Source organism: Pan paniscus, chromosome 1, assembly GCF_029289425.2.
Source record: "Pan paniscus chromosome 1, NHGRI_mPanPan1-v2.0_pri, whole genome shotgun sequence".
NCBI lineage: Eukaryota > Metazoa > Chordata > Mammalia > Primates > Hominidae > Pan > Pan paniscus.
Window position 1 is genome coordinate 196204618 of NC_073249.2, and position 27594 is coordinate 196232211.

The window sequence follows — 27594 nt, forward strand, 5'->3', positions numbered from 1 at the left end:
TTTGAGCAGTGAGAACAGAACAGACTCTGGACCCCACATACAGATTCAGCCTCCAGCACTCACTCAATGTGTGACTTAGGCAAGTGGCTGAACCTCTGTGAGCCTCATCAGTTTTTCCACCTGTAAAATGGGCACATAATACTGACCACATAAGGATATTGTGAGGATTTGATGAGGGTACCTTGGCTGAAGCCAGATTCTAGAGCTCAAATTGCACTTTCAGGACTCACTTGGGGGTGCAACTTTGGGCGAATTTCCCCACTTCTCCGCCTTGGATTCTCATCTGTAAAGCAGCATCGCTTGCTAGGGCGCTTTCATCCCTCCCAGCCCTGAAGGAGCAGCGGCACTCAGGAGCATCTCAGGATCTCCCTTTCTGCCACCACTGCACTTAGAGATGAAGAAACTGAGGCCAAGGGACATGAAATTAGATATCTGAGAACAAGACGGAATATGATTATGCTACATTATGCAGGGCAGACAATTAGAGAACAAAATGATCTATAATAAAGGGATAATTGCAGGGGACAAAAGCTAAGTGGACCAGGAGCCCGAGATGAAGGAAAGAAAAATGCAGCCCGGGGTGAGGACGGCCTTGGCCGGGGCCCAGGTGTTCTTGTTAATAACATTGATCTTTCCCCTTGACACAGCCGTGCATTCTTACTGTGAAGCATTTGGCAAGTGCAGACATTTATGTAAGAGAGTATATAACTCATCTGGTATCTTGCCTCCCAAAGTACTCGTAGTACTCCCCTATTAATACCTTGTTTTTCATTCCCTTTTCTCTTCTTACACTAGCATCTATTTTCATAATTGCTTTCGCATTGGTGTGGCTGTCAGGATAGTCTAGGATATGGCACAAAAACAACCCCCCGAAACAACAAAGGTAATTTCTTGCTCTTACTACATGTCCCCTCTGACTGGCAGGGAGGCATCACAGACAGCAGGGACTGTCACTGATGGAGGCTCCACTGTCTGAGGTTGTCAACATCTCCACATGTGCTTCTTCAGTCACTGTGACAGGGAAGGAGGACAGGGGAGCTGAGCGCTGACTCATAGATGCTCCCACCTGGAAGGGACACTCGCCGCCTCTATTCACACTTGATTGGCCAATGCAAGTCTCATGGCCACCCTGACGTGAAGGCCATGGGAGATGCTGTTTCCCTGTGGGCCCAGAAAAAGAAGTGGACACTGGTAGACCCAGCTGTGCCCTCCCATGTGCAGATACGGATCTGAGGCTTTCCTGCCTGACACTCCAGGCTGATGAGTTTCCTATTGCGTTGTATGTTTGTGGAAATTGTCCACATGATTAATGGTCCTCCTAAACTCCTGCTTTTGAAATTTGAAGTTTCTGTTTTTTTTTTTTTTTTTACTGCCATAAATTACACTGCTGTGGCTGGCTTCATTCTTAAATCTTCCTCTAAATTTCTATTTTGTTAGAAAAGATTTCTATAGGGAGATGCTGAGTGAAATAGTATGAAAATTTAAAAACTAATAATACCAAGTATTTATGGAGTGAATAATTCTCAGGTCTTGTTGGCTCGACTTTAATGTAAACCCAGGGCCGGGTGTGGTGGCTCACACCTGCAGTCCCAACACTTTGGGAGGCCGAGGCAGGAGGATTGCTGGAGTCCAGGAGTTTGAGACCAGCCTAGGCAACATAAGGAGACCTATTTCTACAAACCACCCCTCCCTCCATAAACCAGACCCTATATCTCCTCTCCCTCTCCAGGCTCTCTCCCTGGTTGCCCCGTCATCATACTTGGACTGGTGCAGTAGCATCCTGACAGGTTCCTGCCCCTGCCCTGGCTCCACCCACTCTCCCTGCAGCAGCCCTCATACCTTGGTGAGACTCAGGGTGGAGCTATCTCTGCTCTGCTCTGAAGACCTGGGGCTCCTGCCTCACTGGGGTGCATCCAAGCTGACAGTGACCCTGGCCTGCAGTGTCCAGCCTCATCCCCCCACAGTCTCCAGCCCTGTCACCCCTTGGCCCACCTGACCTGCCATCCATTCCCCTCCAGCCCCACCAGATCCTTCCTGGACCAGGGCCTTTGCAGTTCCTGCCTCCAGGCTCTGCCCTGTGCTTTCCTCAGCTGGAACCTCTCCCTACATCTGCCACATTCCCTCTTTTCAGTGCTTTCCCCAATGTCACCAGCTCTGAGAAGCCTTAAAGCCAGCATGACCTGGCTCTGCCACCTCCACAGCCTCAGCACCTGACACAGTTCCCCTTTCAGAATGATGCAGTCACACAGGTGTTCTGCAACTCAAACCTCTGAGCCTTTGCCCATGTTGTTCCCTCTGCCTGGAGTATCCTCCATGACATCTCACCTGGTTGACTCCTATGCATCGTTCAGGTCTCCTGTGGGAAGCCCACCTCACCTCCCTCAAGAGCGCAGGTCCCCTGTTAGCCCTCATCTCATGACACCTGGTTCTTCATGCAGTTACTGCTTTAATCTAGCCAGTCCTGTTGACTGGAAACCCATGGGGCACAGCCTGTGTCTTCCTTAGTTACCCATACCTGGCGCTGAGCTCTGTACTGTATCTAGCAGGTGCTTAAGCATACTGGGGACCCGGCCTCTTTGGGGATCTGTTGAGGATGCTGGGAGGCAAGAGGTCCCTGTGGGGTGAGGGAGGGAATGACAGGGACAGGGGACAGGACATGGGCCAGTGTGGAACAAACCCTGCATTTGCTGGAGGATGGGAACAACGTCTGGCTGCTCTGCTCACAGTTGCCTGGACAATCAGAATGGAACCAGAGGCCGTAGGCCATCTGCAGATGAGCCTGACATGTGTGGTGGAGCTGGACGGGTCACCCAGCAGTCGTGAGTAATTGGGTCACATGCCGTCCTTACCCGGCATGGGTCACAGGACATGGTGAGGCTGGTGCATTAGGAAGTGGACTGAACTCATCTTAGTTAAAGTAGAATTTGCTTAAATGATTGCTCACATCATTTCCCTGTAATCTCCCTCAGGCTCCGTGGCTGCCTTTCTTCTTCATGATACTTGATCACTTGTTATTCTTCCCTTTGCTTAACGACAAGACAACAGAAAAAGGAAGGAGGGGAGCAGAGGCGACATTGTAGCCCATTTTGTAAAAACCAAAGAAACCATTTTGCAAATTGCAGGAAGTGATGAGAAATTAGAGCAGCATTTATGTCCATTACAGCTGGAGATGGAGAGAAAGGTGGTCTGGGTGGGGGTGGAGGAGGAGAGCCCTCCTTGATCACCGTAATGGGGGCAGCATGGGCAGTGGAGAGAGCACTGGACTGGGGCCTCGAGCCTAGAGTTGGGGTTTGCTGGGTCCACGGGTTTAGTGAGCCCTGTGGCTTCACCCAGAATCCTCCGTATGTGCATGCAGGTGTGCACATATGTGCACAGCACACACAGACATGTAAAGACACACACAGATACACACAGACACATGCATGACTCACACACAAACACTCACACAGACACAAGCACACCAGCACACATTCATTCAATGTATACACACACATGCACACATACATACACATGCACACACAGATTCACACAGACACACACAGACACATACACACCACTCACACACACCCATGCACACATAAGCATATGGGTACAAATTCATCCCACATGCGTGCACACACACACACACACAAACACAGGCACACACAGATTCACACAGAGACATACAGACACACAGACACAAACACGACTCACACACAAACATTCATACAGACACAAGCACACCGGCACACATTCACCCCATGTGCATGCACACACACACACACACACACATAGAGGCACACACAGATTCACACAGACACATACATACATACACCTCATACACACCAATGCACACATAAGCACATAGGCACACATCTCACGTGCACACACACACACACACACATTTGCACTCACAGATTCATACAGACACATATAGACACAGAGACACATGAGTCAAACACAAACATGCAGGCACACACAGACACATACAGACACACAGATGCACACCACTCACACACACCCATGCGCACACAAGCACGCAGGCACACATTCATCCATGTGCACACACATATGCATGCACACCCCACACAATCCACTCCATTTCTCCTCTTAGATTCCCCTCTAGTGACCTACTTTGTTTGCGCCCACTGCCATGACCCTGTGTGACCCCTCTCAGTTCTCACCTGAAGCCCTGCTATACCCTCCTTGTCTTCACGGAGGGGCCGATACATGGCATTTCTCCTTCCCACCCGAGTTTGGAACAAATGGAAACAAAGACACAGGAGTCAGGCAGATTAAAAAAAATTCCCTTCATTACTGGTGAAGCTGCTTGGAGGACATAGCACAGAGGAAGCGTGATGGTGAGTTGGTAACTGTCTCAAGTATTGAACGGTTTCTCCCCAGACAGCAGCCCTCCCTGCCAGGGACTCGGCCTGCACACTAAGCTTACCATGAGGCTGAAGGTGGTGAGAAGGCCCTTGTCTGGGTAAGGAGCCAAGGGAGGCCACAGTGAGCTCACAGGAGCCCACAGAAAGGCTGTCACCATCATTCCCCAAAGGAGGTGGTGTAGGGTAGTGGTTGAGAACACCAGCTCTGGCATCGATAAACCCTGGTTCAAGTCCAACCTCTGCCATTTACCAGCTCTTGGACTGTAAGCTAATTAATAAATCTCTCTAAACCTCATAATCAGCGTCTGTAAAATGGGGATAATGAGGCGTATCTTGTGGGTTTGTTGAGAAGATTAAGCTAGTTAACACAAGCAAAGTGCTTAGATTAGTGACTGGCTTATAATAAACAGCTCTCAAAACTTATTCAGTCTAACATGAGTCAGCTCCACTGTCCTTTTATTTTTTTCTGAACAAAACAAGCTTGTGCCTGCCTCGGGCCCTTTGCACTTGCTGTTCTTTCTTTTGGGAGTGCTCTGTCTTAGAGCTTAGCATGGGTGCGCCTCTTCAACATTAGGTTTCAGTCCAAATGCTACCTGTTCCAGGTGGCCTTCCCTGGTTCCCCCAGGTCAAAGCATCTGCTCCCCAACACCTGAGTTGTTATCACATTGTCTGTTTAATTTTCTTCAAGCACTTTGCACCCTCTGAAATTGTCTTGTTTATTTACTGATTTCCTTCTTTATTTTTTGTGTTCCTTTTGTCCATCTTATTTCCCTTGGAGGTCAACCCTGCACCTTGCACAGGGCCTGGAACATATTAGCTGCTTAACTTTTACTGGTTGAATGAATGAATGAATGAAAGAATGAATGGATTCTACACTGATACCTGATTCTACTCCCTGAATTTCACTTCTTGCAGGTTTTTTTGTTCAGGGGCTTGGGGCACCTGCTGGCTCCTGGGATTCCGATATCATTTAATTCCCATGGAGCCAGAGAAGAACAGAGCCTACAGGGAATGGCTTCTTCCTGTTACAGAAGCATGAGCTGAGGCTTAGTGCAGGGAACAGAAAATCCAACATGCACTAGCTTAAACTATAAAGCCTAGAATTGGATTGGGTCTCAGACAAGGACTGATCTAGAAACCCGATTGTGTGACCAAGGACTCAGCATTTTTTCAGTGATCTGCTCTCCCTCCCAGAGTATCAACTTCATCTTCAGTCTGTCTTCTCTTGTGGTTGCAGCATCAACTTGGGTGATGTATTTCCTCCTTCCCATTTAGCAGAACGCGTTGTGTCTCCCAACCAGAATGGAGAAGTCCTGGGCTTTGCTCTGACTGGCTCATATTAAGTAATGTATCTTCCTATGAACTCATCCGTGGTTATTGACCTGGTGTCTGACATGACTCAGCTCAATCACGGACATGGCTAAGGAAGTCAGGAAACCAGAGTCAGAGATGGGGTCAAGGCTGCCCCACAAAGGGAGAGGCAAAGGGAGTGGGGGTGTGTGTGCATCCGTGGCCCTGGGATGCTCCCTGCCTCAACCCTGTGGAGGGAGATGGTGACAGTGGAGTTGACCAGACTGGAGACCATGAGATCTACAAATCCAGTCTGGTGCCACCACCCTCACTTTCCCGGGAGATGAGCATGGATTCTGCCTCCAGCGCTGACCAGCCCCCTACCCCAAGCCCCCGCCCTGCCCTCCCCACAGATGCCCTGAAGCTGACAGGCATAGACGCTGCCCTCTCTGGCTCCTTGGCCAACATGGATCACTCCAGATCCCTGCAGTTCTGTGCTCTGGCTGAAAATGCACTTGGGCTGCTATGTTCATTACAAACTCAGGGCTTTTGGGGCTGGGGGTGCTGCAGAGACTGTGTATATGGAGAAACTGAGGCCTGAGAGCAGGTGCTTGGTCTCATTCTATGGAGCTGGGCCCAGGGTCCTTGTTCTTAGACCTGGTCTTTGTACTGCACCACAGAGTCACTCCCTTGCATTAAGTCCCCACAACTGGAGACCCACCCCTTCCTCTCCCTAAGCCTCCTCCTAGTCTCCTTCACCCTCAGACCTGGCAGCTGGCCAACTTCTTCCACTCTGCCTGCACCATCCTTGGCATCTTCTCCTATCCCCACCTTGAGGTTCAGTCATGCCTAGCTCTAGAAAGTTGGTGGTGATCATGCATAATGTTTACTGAGAACATGGACTGCTCCGGGTGCTGAGCTGAGTACTTGTATTGTCTCATTTATTCATTCAATGTATTTGTGATGTTTTCCATGTGCCACATGCCGTTCCAGGTGCTTGAGAGAGAATCATGACCAGAAAATCAGTTCTTGGCTTGATGTAGCTTCCAGTTTAACTGGAGAAAACAGATATCAGCCAAATAACAAAGGGATAAAATTAAAAAAATTTCCAGCTTCCAGTTCCAGGCCTCAGAGAGGATTCTAAGCTGAGCTGTGATGTGATTTATGGTCCCATTAGAAAATCATCATTGATTTATTCTCCTTTCTTTCTCTGTTCATTGGGTACTCACTGTTCCATCTTATGGTCAAGACCCCGGGCCAGAAAACAAAGGAGGGTTTATTGAGCATCTATTGCATGCCAGACACTGTTACCTCATTTTGTCTCTGCAGTGATGCTGCCAGGTAGACCTGACTATCCCCACCTTGCAGGCAAGGAAACTGAGGCTCGTGGCTCAGGGCTGAGATCACACAGCACCTGCTCTGGTTTCTTGGTAATTCAGTGAGGATCTAAGAGACAGTCTAAGAGACAGTGACATCTTCTATCTCTGTCTCCCCAGTCTGTTCTCATGCTGCTAATAAAGACATACCTGAGACTGGGTAATTTATAAAGGGAAGAGGTTTAATGGACTCACAGTTCCACATGCCTGAGGAGGCCTCATAGTCATGGTGGAAGGCGAAGGGGAAGCAAGACACATTTTACATGGCAGCAGGCAAGAGAGAGCTTGTGCAGGGGAACTCCCCTTTATAAAATTTTCAGATCTTATGAGTCTTATTCACTGCCATGAGAACAGTATGGCAGAAACCGCCCCCCATGATTCAATTATCTCCACTTGGCCCCACCCTTGGCACGTGGAGATTATTACAATTCAAAGTGAGATTTTGGTGTGGTCACAGCCAAACCACATCAGGCTTCCACTCTGCTCAGGAGGCTGTATTGTTGTTATTATTATAATGGCCACTACAGCTACAAAAGCAGTCACAGGTACCCTTCCTTCCAAAACCCACCATGAGACTGCGAAGGTGCAAAGTGCTTTACTTAGATGGTGCCATTTCATCCGTAAAACACATGGGCAAGGCAGGTACTGGCCTCATTTCACACACAAGGTTGTGGCTCTGTGGGGATAAGGGACTGGCCCAAGAGCACTGGTGAGTCAGGGCAGGACTTGCACTCAGGTCTTTAAGTCCTCAACCAAGAGTGTGTGCCACTTATTCAAAGAGGAGGGGTGGCCATTTCTTCACCATCAGAAGAGATGCCAAGAAGAAGGAGAGGATTGAAACAGATGCACAAACCTGAGATGAGAGATCATGAGCCCCCGAGAGAAGGGTGGGCAGAGCAGCTGTGGTGGTCCCAGTGGGGAGTTTCAACTCCTTGTTCCAGGCCTGTGTTAGGTGTCTGAGTTATCAGAGATACCTTTGGAGCCTGGTCCCCCACCCCTCTCCAAGTTTTCTTTGTTTAAATTACATCATTGAGTGTTTTTTTTCCTGTTATTTGCAAAGAGCCTTAGACACAGATGTCAAAGAAATCTACTTATTAAAAAAACAAAACAACAACAACAAACTGCTAAAAAAAAAAGTAAAAATCTCAATAATGAGTGTCTCTTACTCAGAGAGCCCTCATCAAATAAGAGGAACGAGGATTTTGCAAACCTATATGGAAATTAAACCTGCAATCTGGGCACACAGTTGTTTGACAAGTGATAATTAACTGCTGACAATATAATTTCAGTTTAGATTCAAATCTGTTTTTCATTAAAAAGTAATCAAAGAGATGCTTGCATCTGGAAGTCCAGCCTCCAGCAGTGGGAGCTCAGCTCCTCTGCTGAAAGGCTTTAGGGCTAGCATTGAGTACCCACTGTTCTTGGCCAGATGGGGCATGGACTCCAAAAGTGATGCTGGAAACAGGTCCCCAGGGAAGCTTGCAAAAGGCAGCTCAGTCAATCTCTCTCTCACTAAGGGTCCCATATCCTCCTCTGGGCATCTCTGACCCAACATGTTGACCCTGCCAGTTGGCTTGGTGCTGATTCCAGCTCTGACCCCAACAGTTGGCTTGGTGCTGACCCCAGTTCTGACCCCCACAATTGGCTTTGTGCTGACCCTTGCTTCAGGGAGGTATGGAACACTCTCATCTCTGCAGTCCCTACCACACCTGTGGTCCTGCGGATGTCATATTCTATCTCTCCGTTTCTGAGGCTCAGAAACCAGTCACTTTTTCAAGGCCACACAGCTGGTGAGGGGCTAGACAGACACCTGAACTCCTCCTGCCTGACTCCCACATCTGTGCCACACACCCTGCCCTCCTCCCTTTCCTCTAGTCAACTCGGCTTCTCTGTGCCTCAGTTCCTCTTCTGTAAAATGAGGATAATAATGGCATTTACATCATGAACTTGTCATAAGGAATAAACAAGCTCATATACAGAACAGTGCCTGGCACATAGAAATTCCTCCATAGATGTCAGCTATGATACTTATTAGTAATTAATTCAGATGATAAATAAAATCATTGCTCCCTCTTGTGAGGCCAGCTGATTCTGCCCCTGCAATCACCCAAGTCCTGCTTGGGACTCTGTCCAGATCTCCGGCATCCATCTGAATGGAAGAGCCACATGGAATCCTGTGTTCTCAGGAGCAGGAAGGGTTCTTCTGCCACACACAGAGCGAGGGTTTGCTCCCTGGCTGAGGGCGGACCCCTCTGAGTGCAGATACCTCAGTTTCTTGGTAGCTGTTGTCCCAAAAGCTCCGTTTTTCTTATCCAAACTCAGCGTGTGGCCAACTATGACCCGTGGGATCACTTTTCTCCATTTATTTATCCCTTAAACTCTTCCTGGATGTCCATGGAATTTATACCTCCTCTCATCTTGCCCCTGCCCCACCAGCTACACAGAATGCCTCAATGCTCCCGGAACATTCCACACTCTTTGGAATCCCCAGCCTTTGCACATACTGTGTTCCCTGCCTGGAATGTGTTTCCCTACACTTCCCACCTGGTGAAGTTTGATGCTTTAAGGCCCAACTCAAACATCACCTTTTTGATCACACCTTGACCTGCCTCTGAGCACAAAGCAGGGGCTCCTTAAGCACTTTTTGAGCTCCCCCGCCTCATGTGCCCGTAGATATATCTGGACCTGAGTGATCCCAGCTGATCCTCACAGCAACTCTGGAAGGCGATCTGCATTATCCCCACTTTATGGATGAAGAAACTGAGGCTCAGAGAGGAAAAAGGACTTGCTCAAAGTTACATATCTCATCAATGCCAGAGCCTGGGCTATTGACATGGCCCAAGCTGCCTCATTTCTTCAGCTTGTAGGAATCCTTTTAGTTCCACTCCTAAAGGCAGCAGGATTTGGTGCCCCGTAAGTTCACATTCACATTTGTCACTGATCCAGGCCTCAGACACAAAAGTTTATGTCCCTGCTCACACAATCCTTGTCTATTCCCAAGGATGGTAATGAGCACATGTGCTAGACTTCACATCTGTGTCCTCACCCCAGCCCCGTGCACTGAGCCCAGACTCATATACCCAGCTGCCTCCTGGATACCAGCCTTGGGTGGCCCCTGGGACCCTCAGACTCTGAGCCAGATGTGCCTAGGGTGGGTAGGGCAAGAGCTGGTGGGGCAGGAGCTAGCTCCAACCTAGAGACCAGGTTCTGACTTCTGCTCCTGAAAATGTTCCCTGCATAAGCTCTAGAAATGTTTTATCAAATGTAGAAAAGCGGAAAGGGAGATCTCAGGGGATGGAGAGGAACTGACAGCAGAGTAGGAAGTGAGTGTGGGAACTGGGGTAGCAGCTGCCATGCTGCAGGCTGTGTTAGCAAGGTTAACACTCTTGAAACCATCCTTATAATCTTTATAACATTAATCAGGGAAGACGAGAGGGAAAGAAAGAAAAATAAACTGAGCCTGCAGCACTTTCAGCCTTAACCTGCTAGGTCAGCTGCCCTCTGACCTGCTTCCTTGAAGTTGTTTGCTGCTTGGTGCCTCAGAATCACATGGACCCTGTTACAAGATGATAGTTCCCCTGCACTGTTCTGTAGATAACAAATTGAACATTAGGAAATGTTACATATTCCTTTTGAGATATTCTTTCAGATCCTACATACTAATGAAACACTGGTGCTAGCTGGTCAGAAGGAAGCTGACTCCCTAAAGAATGCAGTTTCCACGTCCTGATGATCTCATCCCCCTTACCTTGACCAATCAATGACCCCAATTTTGCAGCCCCTCACCCTCCATGGTCCTCTCAAAAACCTCAGCCTGTAACTTTTTGCGGAGATGGATTTGAGAGTCTCCTCCCATTTTCTCACTGAGTACCCTGTGATCATTACACTCTTTCTCTGCTGCATCCCTGCTGTCTCAGTGCATTGGTCTGTTACTGAGCAGTGGGCATATGAATCTGTTGATCCCATAACACTCTTGGTCCCCTGCTAAGGGTTTGGGCTTAATGTCTTCCAGGGACAGGAGATGATGTCTTGAGTACAATGCAAGGAGTTGTATAAAGCTGGGAGCATTAAAGGGCTGAACCTCAGTGATAGAGTATACCAGAAAAATAGTTTATTCCCAAGATCTGGGAAACAAAAGGGGAGCTTGTCAGTTTCTGCTTGGCCTATGAGAGGACAGAGAACCTCCTTGGGTTATAGTGACTACAGGGTTTACTTGTGGCTTTAATTTATATTACAGATTTTTTTTTTTTGACAGAGTCTTGTTCTGTCACCCAGGCTGGAGTTGCAATGGCGTGATCTCCTCTCACCACAACCTCCTCCTCCTGGGTTCAAGAGATTCTCCTGCTTCAGCATCCCGAGTAGCTGGGATTATAGGTATGTGCCACCACACCTAGCTAATTTTTTGTATTTTCAGTAGAGACGGGGTTTCACCATGTTGGCCAGGCTGGTCTCAAACTCCCGACCTTGTGATCTGCGTGCCTCCCAAAGTGTTGGGATTACAGGTGTGTGCCACCATGCCCAGCCTACAGAGTTTTTTTTGTAAACTCCCAAACTAGGCAATTTACCTATAATTGGTTATAGGCTGGTGAAACTTCTGAGGCATCTGGTAGAAGCCAGTCTAGAGCAGATCAGGAAGCGCAGTCTGCACTGGGTTCTCACAGATACAGCCCTACTGAAGATGAACTCAAAATCCCAAATTTCAAAACAAATGAGAAAACTATTTACAATGAATGAGAGTTAATAGCTATGAAAATAAGGAAGATAAAAACCCCAAAAAGCAAGGCACAGTGGCTCAAGCCTGTAATCCCAGCACTTTGGGAGGCTGAGGCAGGCAGATCACTTGAGGCCAGGAGTTTGAGACCAGCCTGGCCAACATGGTGAAACCCTGTCTGTACTAAAAATACAAAAATTAGCTGGGTGTGGTGGTGCATGCCTGTAATTCCAGGTATTCGGGAGGCTGAGGCCTGAGAATTGCTTGAACCCAGGAGGTGGAGGTTGCAGTGAGCCAAGATCATGCCACTGCACTCCAGCCTGGGTGACAGAGTGAGAGTCTGTCTTAAAAAAGAGAAAACACCAAAAACCAAATAACTTCAAGTAATAGAAAAATTCTGATAGAAACTATTATATATATATATATACACACACACACGCAAACACACATATATATATAGTGATTAAAAGCATAAAAATAAAAATCACAGGAATAGAATAAGACACTATAAGAAAGAATAAGCACATTAGAAAAAATAGAAAGTCTAAAAATAAAATTTATAATTATTGCAATTAAAAAATAATCCTAAAGGGCAGACTAAATAGTAGATTAGGTAGAACTGGTGAAATAATCAGTTACCAGGATATAGACAATAGGAAATTACCCAGAAAGGAATAGAGAAGGAAAATGTGGAGAAGTTCAAAGACCTGAAGGAGACAATGAGAAGCTTCAACAAACCTTTATTAAATTTTACAGAATACATGAAAAACCTGAATTCATAATTTCCAAAGGAATCTGAGCAGGTGCAATACAAATAAATTCAGATCTGACATGTGAAGAGATTGGAAATTGTCATTCCCATTCTCACAAGAAGAAGCTGGACAAGCTGAAAATCCACAACTTTTCTTGGCTTCCTCAGAGAACTGAGGTTGCAGAGCAAACCATCACACTAAAATATGAGAGAAAGGTGAATTCAGAGAGGCACAGCTGAGATCTCCCTGCTTGAAGCAGAAGCTGCTGGGGCCGTAAAGTGATAGGAACACATAAATGGCAATTTTGACAAATAGCTGGAGGCTGAGTGTGAATTAATGTGAGGATGGAGAAACACCTTGGGTGTCACAGTCTTTGGGGTGCCAAAATTTTGCAAGAAATATTAAAATATTTTCTTTAGGCATGAAGAAAATGATATGGTCAGAAACTTAGATCTATATGAAGAAAGGAAGAGTGTTGGAGAAAAAATAAACAAAGATAAAAGTAATTATTTTTCTTATTCTTAATCTAGAACTGTTTGTTTAAATGGTTCAAAGTAATAACAGTAACTATATATTCAGTGAGTATAACATGGGTAAATAAAATGAATGACATCATTGTCACAAGGAATGGGAGAGAAGGATTGAGAATACTCTAAGACAGGTGTACTATATGTAAAGTGGAATAGTGTTATTTGGAGGTGGACCCAGATTAGTTAAAAGTATATATTATGAACCTGAGGGAAGCTACTAATCTTTCTTTTAGAAAGAAGTAATTGATACACTGAGTGAGGATCAAATGGAGTAATATGAAATGCTCAGTTAAAACTAGAGAAGGCAGAAAAGGAAGCCTCTGGTAATAAATATAAACAGCTACAAACATGGTTGATATGAAGTCAAATATATCAATAATCACTTTAAATGAGATTAGTTTAATACATCAATTAAAAGACAGAGATTGTCATAGTGGATAGTGGATAAGAAAGCAAAGACTAACCTACATGTTTTCTATAAGAAACCCACTTTAAATGTAAAGACTCTGACAGCTAAAAGTAAAGGTATGGATAAAAATATATAATATTAACACTAGTCAAAAGAAAGCTGGAATACTATAATGATTTCAGACAAAGAAGACTTCATAATGTTTCACTGTCAATCAACTTGATCTAATGGACATTTATAGAACACATCCTTCAATATCAGCAAAATACACATTCTTTTCAAACTCACAAGGAATATTCATCAAGACAGAACACATTTTGGGTCACAAAACATGCTTTAATGAACGTTTTATAAAAGAAAATCATACAAAGTATATTCTTAGACTACAATGGAATTAAACTAGAAATTAATAACTGAAAGCTGAAAAATTCCCTAATATTTGGAAACTAAACAATACATTTCCAGATAGTACATGGGCCAAAGAAGGAGTCTTAAGAGAAATTTAAAAATATTTTGAACTAAATGAAAATGAAAACACAACTTAAAAAACTTTTCAGGATGCAAAGAAAGTGGTGCTTAGGGTCAAATTTACAACATTACACACCTGTATTAGGAAAGAAGAAAAATCTAAAATCAATAAACTAAGCTTCCACTTTAGAAAACTAGAAAATGAAGAGAAATATTCTATGACCCAGCAAATTCTATCCCATCCCAGGACATATGAGTTCTACTTGTAAATGTACAAGACATGTACAAGCATGTTCATAGCATCATTATTCATTATAGCCCCAAACTGGAAGTTAACCAAATGTTGATTAACAACAGGATGGATAAATAAATACAATATGTTCATAGGATATCAAACAATGAGAATGAACAAACCAAAACTATATATCATGTATGTGGATATCACAAATATAATATTGAGAGAAAGAAACCAGACATAAAAGAGTATAGAGTACATTATTCTATTTTTTTAAAGTTCAAAAACAAGCTAACCTAAGCTATCCTGTTAAGTCAGGACAACAGTTACCCTTGGTGGAGGTATAGCTACTGAGAGGGGTTACAAATGGGCTTGCTGGTAATGCTTTATGTTTACTTTGTGAAAATGTATCCAGCTGAACACTTATGATTTGGGCATTTTTCGGTATGTATGTTATGCATCATTCAAAAGTTTGGGTTACAAAAGGCAACCAGAGAAAGACCTGATTACCTCCTAAAGAAAGACAGTGAGACTGACAACAGACTTCCCAGCAGCAACAATAGAGACCAGAGAACAATGGAGTAATATTTTCAGGGCCAAAAGAAATGTAGTAGAATTCAAAAGTAGAATTCTAGGGTCAGCTAAACTATTATTTAAAATTGAGGGAGAAAAAAGATATTTTCAGACAAAGTCTGAGTGATGTTATCACTCACAGGATCTTGCTGAGAAAACAGATGCATGACGTACTCCAGGGAGAACACTGCTGGGAGAGGAAAGGAGTGGATCACAGATGACACACTGAGCAGGGATCGGTACACTTGCATTGATTACATCACACAGGAGCAATAACAACAACAATAGCAATGTAACTAATTTGGGGCACAAAGGAGGGAGCAACCACAACACTAAGATGGGAGAGGGGTGAGAATCAATGTGTTCTGAGATATGGGTATTGTTCAGAGGAAGTGGAGCTAGATTGATTTGCTTTACACTGTGTTAAGTCAAGTGTGCTTATTAAAATATAAAGGTTAACCAAGAAGGAAGAGAAATAGAATGTACCACTTACAAATCAATAGAGGAAAAAAAGAAATAAAAACTTGATCAATACAGTATATGGCAGGAAATGAGCCAAAAAGAAAAGAAAAGGCAGCAGAAGAAATCCCGAGAAGTTCAAAGTAGTTCAAAGAAGTTCAAATAGGAAGGAAGGAGCCTGGCTCTGGCATTCATATCTCTGTTTGACTTTGGGCAAAAGACTTAATGATGTCACTGCTTTCAGCCTCAGTTTTTTCATCTGGACAATGGGAGGATGACATTCTCTTGTAGCTGTTGTGGGGACATTGTAGACTCTGCCTGTCCAGTCCTCAGTGCTGGGGATACTGCAAGTGGCTGCCCTTCACCCCTTTGCTCTCAGGTTCTTGTGTAAAGAAATGAATTTTATGTTTATCACAGTGTGGACGTCTTCATTTTTCTTTTCTTCTTGGAGATAAAGCTCTCTGCAGTCAAGCTTTATTTTCTCAGACGAATAAGAGATTATCTAATGGGCTCATGCAGTCCATTGGAAATTTCCAAAGGGACAAAGAGGCAAGAAGTGTCTCTCCCAAGATAATCCTTGCTTTATCTTTATTCTTCACTTAGTAACAGCAGTGGCCATGTTTTAAATGTTTCCCGTGTCCCAGGTGCTGTGCTGTCTTACCCATGTTCTTTCATTTGAACTTACCTCATAATCCTGCGAGAGAGGAGTCGTCATTCACTTTAGCAAGGAGGCAATGAAGGTTAGGAAGGTGAAGTGAAACCTGCCCAAGGACATGGCTCAGCTGAGACTCAAATACAGGTCTGCCTGACTCTAAGCCCCTGGTTCTTCTGCTCCTTACATTCTCAGAAACCTTTTAGTCATTTAATTATTGAAGAATTGTCCCTAATCAGGAACCAGCCCCCAAGGCTGGACTTGCTACAGCAGAGCAGATGGCATGGGGGAATCCAAGTCAGAATGGCCCTCTGGACAGAGCCCATGCGGATGACCGGCTGGGGACAGTCTCTGCATCTCTGCACTTAATGCCATCAGCTAAGGTGGGGTGACCTGGAAATGATCTCCCCCGGAAGTTCTTTAGGCAAGAAGCCCCAAGGTAGCTCATGGCCACACTCCCCTGGGGCTACTAAGGGGCCATCTCTAGATCTCTGACATGGAATAAAGTCCATGTCCCTGGACATGGAATAAAGAATTAACCAGTGCTCAGTGGAGGGGTTACCTGGCTCTGCAGAGCTGACCGTGCATGTTCTGCTTCAGAAACCCACCCACTCCCTGTGTTTGTAGGATGAGATGAGACCACACTCCTCAGCATGGGCATCAAGGTTGCTGTGACTGGGCTGGACTCCCTCTTCTGCCTCATCGTCCTCTCCCCTTCACACACACACACCACACACCACATGCCACACATAACACACACACCACACACACGCACACACAGACACTCACACACTACTGGGTGTCTCAGAAAATGCTGGGCCATTTTCTTTTTCTTTTTTTTTTTGAGACAGAGTCTGTCTCTGTCACCCAGGCTGGAGTGCAGTGGGGGTTCCCAAGCCCCCCTACTTGTTTCCATGCTTCCCAGGCCCACCCAATGTTACAGGCAGCACATGGCAGCAGGAAGGGTCAAGACAGGTAGACACTGGGGGAGTCAAGGGAACAAGGGACGGCTGGAGGAGTGACAAGTGACTCAAGGACATGTGGTGAGAGGCACCTGTTCATCAAACCACAGTTCTTTTGAAAGGGACTCAGGGCAGCTCCTAAAACATACACTGTACACTAAGATCATTCATTAATTCCCTGGGCCAGTGCTTACTGAGCACCTACTACATGCCAGGCCCCTTGCTGCTGCTCATATGCACTGAGGGTCTCCATCCTTAGTCTGGGGAGGCGGCACATGTCAAAAGAAGACTCTGTTGCTCTCCCTGGGGTGGGTGGGGGATTGCTGTGGGAGCTCAGGGGAACCATCCTCAGTTTCATAGGGAATGTTGCTGAGACCCAAACAGGTGAACGACTTGTGTGATGTTGCATGGCAGGGGATGGGGCCTGCAACCCAGAACTTCTGAGCCCCCAGACCCTAGTCTCATGCCTCCTTACTGGACCCCATGCCGGGTCTCACAAGGTGGTCACTGCAACAGCTTCAACCCCAGCCCTCATTCCCAGGCCACACAGCCAACCTCCCTGCCACGATAGTAATTACACCTCTTGGAGGTTAATTTGTAAAGAGACAGTGGAAGTCCTTATTTTAATAGCAATTATCAAAATCATGCTGGAGGGGTGCTGTGTAATGGGTAATTATCTGCAACAGAACAACAATATCGTCAATTCTATTGAGTTCTTTCCAACGAACCTAGAGTTAATCCTGGAAAGCAGCCAGCGTCAGCTGATATTTGTTTAATAATATTCTTATTAAATTCAAATGGAAGTCCCTTTAAAAATCTTCCCCAAGAGGAATGTGGCTAGTTTACCAAGACCTCAACTCCACGGTGTCCCACTGAATTCCCATGGAGTTTGTCAGCATCCCTCCCTGTACCACATCACCCCCTCATATCAAGGCTGGACCACCTTCACCATTTGTATCCATTTATGTATTGGTTCAGTTACTCATTTGCTGGTTAATCCTTGTACATTTACTTCATTCATTCATTCATTTATTCATTCACTATTCATTATTCATCTCTTGCATCGGTTTCAAAATCTATTTAAAAATTCTTTCTCATGTTGGGCGTGGTGACTGTTGCCTATAGTCCCAGCACTTTGGGAGGCCAAGGCAGGAGGATTGCCTTGAGCCCAGGAGTTTGAGACCAGTCTGGGCAACATGGTGAGACCCCATGTCTACAAAAAATACAGAAATTAGATGGGCATGGTGGTGTGTGCCGCTAGTCCCAGCTACTCGGGAGGCTAAGGTGAGAGGAGAACTTGAGCCCAGGAGATTGAGTCTGCAGTGAGCTGAGATGGTGTCACTGCTCTCCAGCCTGCACAACAGAGCAAGACCTTGTCTCAAAAAATTACTTCTCACACTCATTCACGTGTGACTATATCCTTTCTTCCATCATTAGTGCCCCCATTTCTTCTTTCATTTATTTGTACTTTGTTCAGATATTGTTTTCTTAGATTTTAATATAAGTGGTATTCTACCTCTCATTTACTTCTTTTTATTTATTCATTCTTTCTTTAATTGGCTCATCCATTCATTCGTTCACTTACTAATATGCTTTTTCATGCATGACTTCATTTATTCATTGCTTTTATTCATGCATGGGTTTGTCCATTTATTCATCAAACATGTATTGTTCGCTCATAAACTATGGCCGTTTTGTGTCTGGTCTGAAGTGATCCAGCCTTGTTCAGCTCTCCAGTGTTTTCTGGGCATCTCAGAAAATGCTGGGCCATTTTCTTAAGTAAAATTCTTTGTCAAAATGTAACAAGATGACACTGAGTTTCCAAGATTGGGTGACTAGGAGAGTTGCTCAAACCTTGGACCCTGGGAACACAGTGAGAGTTAGGTTAGAGAGAAGTTGAATTCACTTTTGGACATATTGTGTTTGAGCTACCAACAGCCCACCCAGGAGGAGACATGGGATATGTGGAAATGCAGAGATCAGTGAATTAGGCCTGGGGTGGGAGCAGAAGACCTGGGGTGGGTCTCACCTCTGCACACCTCGCTTGGGACTGTGTACAGCAGAAGCACCTTTCCTGTGATTTCTGTCTCTCGCTGTTTGCCCAGGGTGTAATCAAGAAATGGTGAAGTCTGAAGAGAAGTAATTTGGTCATCTTGATCACCACCCAGCCACTTGTTCCCTGATGTGTTTCATTTTGAAAGTGGTTTCAGGCAAATTTTAGCCAAGTTGATCTTTGCTGCCTTGCTGAGCTACTTCAGCTCCCAGGAGCACCTACTGGGTGGAAGATACTGAGTTTGGGACGCTGGGATCATGCTGAAGTTGGTTTACTGGGTGGGTCTGGAAGAGGCAAACACAAAAGTTGACCCTGAGGTGGTGCATGCCCCTGTTCCTCCTTGGCATGTGGGCTGGGGTCCACCTTCTGCAGGTAGGTCTGCCCCTCTCTCGGGGTCTCTGCTCCCAGGGATGAAGGGCTGTGGGTGGCGATTCTCCCGGCAGCCAACTGCCCAGGTCTCCTGAAAAACCTCATCTCCCAGGGAGTCCCTGCCTAGACCTAGAGGGAAGAGTGAGATGCCTCATTCTGTTTTCAGCCCGAAGCAACTTTCTCCAGTTAAGTTTCACCAGATACAAAGCTGAAAGTCCATTTTCCTGTTTGGTCCTAACTAGCAAAGGAGCAGGATCTCTGTGACTGGCCCTGGGAGAATGACAGCAGCTCTCTGTGAGCCCACACTGCAGTCCCTCCCAACCTCAGTTTTCGTGGCCATCTCAGAGAGAGGCAGAGCAGCCTCAGGTGCCTCCTTCAGGCTCTGTCTTGAGAATTCAGGTCTGGGCAGCTGGAACAGGAGTGTGCAATTTGGAATCAGTTGAAATCCAGCTCTGGCAGGTGACTCACCAGCAATGCGATCTTGGGCAGGTCCCACCACCTCTGCGAGTCACAGCTGCCACATTCACGCAGTGGGGATAATTATCCCCACCTTCTGGGACTATGGGGAAGATCGAGGTGATAGAGGTGAAGATATCTAACCAACTCTGCTGCCTCATTCATCCAGGGTGAGTCACAACATTCTCACCGAGAGCGACATTTCCTCTCACTTTTGTTCTTTGAATCAAAGTCTCAAGATCAATAAGATTGTCCTTCCTGCCTCCTCTCCACTCCTTCATTTATCATCCTTCATCTTTGACTGATTTATAATTTTAGAAGTTGGAAGGAATCATAGAGACCAAGGAGTCCATGTTTTACACATTGGGAGAATGGAGGCCCAGAGAGGAATAGCAACAGGTTCAAGGTCACCCTGCCGGCTTGGGGAAGGGTCCTGACACCTGCCCCCCAAGAGTGCCCGCCCCATTTTCTTGTCTGCTGGGCTGCACCTCTCCATTTTCTTGGGTCCCCTGTGATCTACTGGGAATGCTTTCCTGATATTTTCATTGAAAATAAAACCCAACAAAATGAATGGTATCTTTAAATTGCTACATTGCTCTGTGGCTGTTTTCTTTTCTTTTTTCCTTTTAAGATGTACACACACACACACACACACACACGCACACACACACACACACTGCTCCCTGCCTGTGTCAACCAGCCAGATTTTCTAATCTAAACTGACAGTCAGTTTCACTCCAGAAGAAATGTGTGTGATCTCTTGCCCGTGTGAACATAGTGTACTATTGATATAATCACCGTCCAGTAAAAAGCCCACTGAGAGAATATATTGCAGGAGGAAGGGTTTAACTTGGGAAAACTTAAGTTGCCGCACACATATATTTTACCTCTCAAACATTTTTTTTTAAACCGAGGAGGAATAAATCACTTTTAAAGGTTACTTTACCCTTAAAAAGAATCTGAATGTGCATCTTTCAAGCACATGTCGTATGTGTGAGATGTCAGCGTTTTATCACTTGTATAATCCGGCCCTCTTGTCTTTTCCTATTACTCCGAAGACCTTGGCAAGCAACTTACCCCCTCACCATATCATCAGTGATTTTTTCTTTGCAGTCTGAAGATTTGTCTTTGTTAATCTCCTCTGAGAGATGACGTCGGTACTAGGCCAGAGCGATGTGGCCAGACAGCCAAGAGATTTCAATTTAGGGCTCCCAGAACTTTCAGTATATGAGTCATCACAGCTACCATCGCCTGAGGGCCTACTGTGCGCCAGCACTGTGTCAGGCGCTTTTTAATTAATCATCTCTAACCCTCCAGCTCCCATCCTGATTCCATTCACTGTCACCCACTGCCAGGATGATTGCAGGAGATGCCCGATCATCTCCCCAGTTTGATTTCACTCTTGCGCCCTGTGGTCTCGTCTCCACCTAGAAGCAGGAGAGAGCCTTTAAAAATGCCCCTGCAACCATTTCCTTCCTTGCTCACACTCTCCATGGGTGCCCAGCTTCTGCAGATTAAAGCCTGAGTCCTCTCCTGGTCCCAGGCCCCATGACCTCTCTGACCTCATCCCCTACCCCTCTTTACTCTGCCCCAGCTACTTGGGCCTCCCTGCTGACCCTTGAGCATGCCAGGCTCACTCTCACCTCTGGGAATCTGCACGTGTGGCTTCCGCTGCCTGGGCTGACCACCCCAGATGTCCTCATGGCTCCCAGCCTTCGGGCTGTTCCCAAGTGAGTCCTTACTGAGGCCTTTCCTGATCACCCGTATAAAACCGCACCCAATCTCCTGACATTCTTCATCCCCCATCTCTATCTGATGTCTCCTCATCGCTTACCACTATCTGGCATATTCCGTGTATATTTGATTTATTTCCCTTGCTTATCATCTGTCTCTGTAGCAACACATAGCATCTGTGAAGAAAGGGGTGTTGCATTGTTTTGCTTACTAATAATTTCTAGAGCTTAGAATATTGCCTGGCACATAAATACTTATTGTATGAATGAATGAAATAATCTCACTTGATTTGTGTGTGTGGTCAGTCAGAGATGTTAAGACAATTAACAAAACTGGGTTTGGTGGCTCATACAGGTAATCCCAACACTCTGAGGGGCCGAGGCGGGTGGATCAATTGAGCCCAGGAGTTTGATCAAGGCCTGCCTGGGCATCATGGCGAGACTTCGTCTCTACAAAATATAAAAAATTAGCTGGGCATGGTGCGTACCTGTAGTCCAGGTACTCGGGAGGCTGAGGTGGAAGGATAGCTTGAGCCTGGGAAGTTGAGGCTGCAGTGAGCCATGAATGCACCACTGCACTCCAGCCTAGGTGATAGAGCAAGGCCCTGTTTCAAAAAGGAAAAAAAAAAGCAATGACAAGTAATGAATGAAAATATAATCTCAAGACTGCATGGCAGAGAGTGACCAGGGGCTACTTCAGGTTGGAGGCATGGAAAAGCCTCTTTCAGGAGGTGGCATTTGAACTGAGACCAGCTATGTTTGAACTGAGACTTGGATTTTACAGACCAGGCAACAACGAAAGGGAGCCCCAGGGAGACAGACAGCTTGCCGAAGGCCTAGCAGGAGGCAAGTTGTGAGATGGGTCTAGAGGCCACAGAGCAGGTGTGCCCAGGCTCTTGGGGAGCTCTCGAGAAAACCCAAAATGGACACTCATGGGTCCCGCAGTGCCCTGTGCTGGCCTTTTGCCCACCGTGTTGTGAACATTACTCCATGTGGTTCCCTTCCCCATAGGCCCCAAAGCTACTCGAGGATCAAACAAGGCCTTGACCATGCTTGTATCCCAGGGCCAGTCACAGGGATACAAGTGGGTGCACAGTAGGGCCTCTGCAGATGGCTTCTGAATGAATCTCATGTGAGGCAGGTCAGGGTGTGTTGTGGCATGTAAGCATCGCAGACTATCAGGTTGTGGGAGTCTTGGAGATACAGTGCATTTTACTTAAGCAGAGGAACTGAGGCCCAGAGCAGGGTAGGGATGTGCTCACGGTGACTCTCTGAGCGGACATAAGGGTTCAGACTTGAATTCTGGTCTCTTGCTCTCTGTTCTCCCATACACTGCCCTGGGAGGGGGAGGCTCAGGAACCCTGGCCTCATTAACAGGAATGCAGGTGACTGGGAGAGTTAGGGTTTCTGCTTTTCCCAGAAGCATGTCCTGGAGAAATATCTGGCTGCAAATAAAATACAAATGAGGTTCTGCGATGAAGTTCCTGAAGCTGTACAAACGACAAAAGACCCATGCCCTGGGGTTAGTGCTAATTAGAGTCTCCTGAAAGTCAGAGGAGAGGAGCCTTAGAGAGACTGGGGCCCAGGCAAGTTATTACAGAGGTGGGAACAGAAGGCCAGGAAGGTGAGTAATTGATCCGAGGCTATGCTGGGGCAGAGCTAGGATGTAGACTAGGCTTGCAGCCCCCATCCCACTATGGTCAAGGTGAGAGCTGAGCATCCTCTAGCTATCCTTCTGAGCTCCTGACACCTGTCCTATCCAATTGCCTTGCAGCTGCTTTCTCAAAGCTGCTTGCTGTTTTGAGTTTTTTTGTTTGTTTTCTGAAAAGTTATTGACAAGATATGATATGAGTGGAGCAGAGAGTGGATGCATCTTAACTCAATGTGGGGTGCTAGCCCACTCTGTGATAGATCTAGAGGCTCCTAAGGGTAGGAGTTGGGGAGAGGGTTCAGGAAGGGCTGGGATAATGCAGTATTAGTCCATTTTCACACTGCAGATAAAGACATACCCAAGACTGGGTAATTTTTAAAGAAAAATAGGTTTAACGGACTCACAGTTCCACATTGCTGGGGAGGCCTCACAATCATGGCAGAAGGCGAAGGCACATCTTACATGGTGGCAGGCAGAAAAAGAGAGCTTGTGCAAGGGAACTCCCCTTGATAAAACCATCAGATCTCATGAGACTTATTCACTATCATGAGAACAGCATGGGAAAGACCCACTCACATGATTCAATGACCTCCCACCAGGTCCCTCCCACAACAAGTGGGAATTGTGGGAGCTATAATTCAAGATGAGATTTGGGTGAGGACACAGCCAAACCGTATCACTGCATGATCTCACTTATATATGAAATCTAAAATATTTGAACTCATAGATATAGAGAATAGAGTGGTGGTTACCAGAGGCTAGGTGTGAGGGATGGAGAATTCTGAGATGTTGGTCAAAGGGTACAGAGTTTCAGTTAGACAGGAGGAATACTGCATCTTCTGCAGATTAAAATTAAATTCTGCAGATTCAAGATCTTTTGCATAGCGTGGTACCTATAGTTAACAGTAATGTAATGTATATTCCAAAATTGCTAAGAAAGTAGACTTTTAATGTTTGCTCCACTAAAAAATAAGTTTGTGGGGTGATGGATATGTTAATTAGCTTGTTTTAATTATTCCATAATGCATACATATATCAAAAGATAACATCATGCCCCGTAAATATAATTTTTTTGCCTAAAATTAAAAAAATGAAAAAGAAGAAGAAGGAAAAAAATCTGTGACCCCCTCCCATGTGTCAGGCCCTGGCCTGAACACCATGTATATGATCTCATTGGATGTATCTTACAACAGTGTACCACATTTCTATGAGGTAGGTCATTACCTCCATTTGAAAGAAGAGCAAGTGGAGGTGACATCACTAGTTGACAGCAAAGTTGGTCCTCAAATCCAAATATGTCTAACACCAAAGTCTATTTCTTAGGTTCAGGAGTCCCAGAAAGCTTTTGGTTGAGTGAGATTAGGATCAGCTCAAAGGTAAAGGCAGGATCAGCCTCACAGGGCTATGATCAAGTTTACCTCTAGGATGAGGAAACTTCTAACTTCTCTTCCAAGAGCAACTTCTAAGCTGTCTCATGCCTGTCTCATGCTAACTCTAGTTAGCACTAACCCCAGGGCATGGGTCTTTTCCTGTTTGTAGGGCTTCAGGACCTTCATCTGCAGAACCTCATTTTTATTTTATTTGCAGCCAGATATTTCTTCAGAACATGCTTCTGGGAAAAGCAGAGTGAATACTCCTCTAGGGATTCTAGGGGATAGAGACAGAGATGATTCTCCCCATGAATAAAACATTCTAAAGACTGATGACTTATCTTAAAACAAGCTATGTGACTCTTGCATGTCTACTCCTGCAAATAAAATATTTGTATTTTACTTTAGTAGAAATATTGCCCTCCAAATCTTTGAGTAATATTCATGCCCTGGGGAGCTGTCTCATGCCTGACAAGCTGGAAGAGCAGAGATGTGGGGGTGAGTCAAGGTCAGGGTGCAGTCTGACATTATAGTAGAGTGACAAACCTTCTTGGCTCACCCAGGACTAAGAGTTTCTTGGAATGTGGGACCTGCAGTGCTAACATGGAGAAAGTCTCAGTTAAAGCAGGCTGAGTTGGTGATAACAGTTACAGCAAGGATGGAACTAGAGTTAGTATAACAGACCCTTTGAGAGTGGGTAGAATGTAGTGGTTAAAAACATGAGCTTTGCTTGGAGACAGACCCAGATATTTTGCTTATGTTTCAAAATTGGTGTCCATGAATCTCTTTGAGCTTGGAGTTCCTCATCTTTAAAGTGGAACTAACAATGGTGCTTCCTCTAAATAATTATTGTGAGGATTCACATGGCAAATGATCAGTAAATGGCAGCATCTTTGCTATTTGTATCCATCTTCCTGGGTGGCTGATTTTCAGGGTTCTTAGCTCAGTGGCATGACCAAAATGCTTTGTGTCAATCTCCCTATCACCTAAAGAGGGAAGTAGACATGGCTATTGGCTGAAGGCCAAGAGTTAATCTTATGTTTGGTCCTAGCTCTGGCACTAACTCAAGTCATTTCCACTTCTTGGGCTTCTGTTTTCCAGCATCAGGGACACCATCTGGAAAATGAAGAAGATTGGATGGAACAATTGCCAAAACCCTTCTAGCTAGAATATTCTCATAATCTGGGAGCTGCTTCCTTGACATGAGTCTTTTTCAGTGTTTCATGAGACCCTTTATAAAGAAGCTTTTAAGCACATGTCTAATTAGTTTGATCAATGTAAACACATTGCTGCTGTGTAGAACAGAAGGAGAAAAATGCTTGGAAGGCAAATTATGGTAGGTCATGAGTAGATCCACAAGGTGACTTGGAGACAATTTTCCCCGTACAGGCACAGAATTAGGGCTGTGAGTTATTACCTACCTCTTGTGCCTCAAATCAGGCATCCTAGAATCATATAATTTAGTGGTGTTGTGGTTCATAGAGGGGAAGTGTTTTGCCCAAGGTCACACAGCATACCTAGGCGTGGGTTCTGTAGTCCAGTGACTTTGTTTGTTTTAATCAAACCACATCACTACTCAATTCAACTCTCCTTGTTCACTTGCAAAATGAAGAGAGATACTGCTGAACTGAGATGGTCTCTGAGATTCCTTTCAACCGTGTTAATCTACTATGTCTTGAGGTATAAGAACCAGGGCACAGGAGTTGGGTAAAAGCTTAATGGCAGCTGGGCTGCTGTCCAAGGTGCTGTAGGAGAGAAAGGGTCAGGCCCCGTCACAGGGCATCCAAGGCCGAGGGGAGCAGGAAGCATTCCCTTCACCCTAAAATCACCCCCTCTCCCGATCCACCCCATTAGACCACTGTATCCCTCCTTCCTGTAGCCTTAAGAACTGCAAATAACAGGTGCCTTTAGTGATGCAGGAGTCCCCAAATGGTGGAGAGGCATCATGGACTATGTTTCCCCACTGAGGTCCCGAGGCTGTGTCTGTCCTAGCCTGGGGGTTGTCCAGCATCAGGGACACCAGAGTCAAGCTCTTTCCATCTGTCTCATCTTCCCCACATGAATTCTGGTTGGGGACAGGAGTTGGGCTCCTAAGGGCATGGAGATAACTGGATGTGACGGTCACTCAATAGGTGCTGGATAAATTAGGAAGCAGTAACACCCAGGAGTTATAATCCCAAGATCATAGATAGTTGTCAGGACCATGATGGCCAGCCTGGAAGAGGGGGGATCTAGGTCAAGAAGAACAGGAAAACCCAATGGATCAGACCCATAGCTTGAAATTAGAACAAGTCAGAGAACTGATCTGCAGAGGGAAGATAGATTTGAAGTGGCAGAATAGCAAAGTACCAGATGTACTTGAACATATAAAATCCTTTTTAAAATTATATTTTACCGCATTAGCCAATTTTTGTGGTTTCGTTTAATCATTTTAGCAACCTAAGAAAGAAAACATTATAACCATTTTACATTTAGAGTACAGAGCCTCAAAGGTGAAGAGACTTTGGGTGAAGGCCCAAAGCCTCTCAGCTGACAACTCACAGACTTGAGATTAGAAACCACCTGTCTTTGCCTATAAAGCTCCCACTCATTAACCACACTCCTCTCTCACCTATAAACACAATGAAAACAGGGCTGATCTTGCCACCAGTGCGAATTTGGGTCACTGAGCAGGCAGGGTGATTTCAAAAGTGTGTGAAGCCATTTTGACTTGTGGGTAGAGCAGGCATTGAGTTGGCATGGCTTGGCAGCCCTTTTCTGGGAGGGAGGGTAGTGCATGCTGGCTGGCATCCCATGCCTGGCAGGGCCTTGCTGGCTATGGGGTGAGAGAGATGTGGGTGTAGTCATTGACCAAGTCATCAAAGAAACTTGGCCTTTGGGACATCTTTGGCCCCTGAGCAGAGTCAATGCACACTGGCTTACCCACCAGATGTGTCTGGAACAACAGGCATCTTCACCCTTTTGGGAAGATGTGATTCCTTAAGTAACAGTAACAGTCACCATTGTTGAATATCTACTTCACTCATTTCAACAAATATCTATAAGTGCCCACTATGGGCCTGGCACTGGGGCTCCAACAGTGAACCCCACACAGCTGGCAATGGCAGAGACGGGCCAGCTGGGCTCCCTGCCCTGGCTGCTGTGGCTGCTGTCACTGTTGTCATGTGAGAGCTTCCCT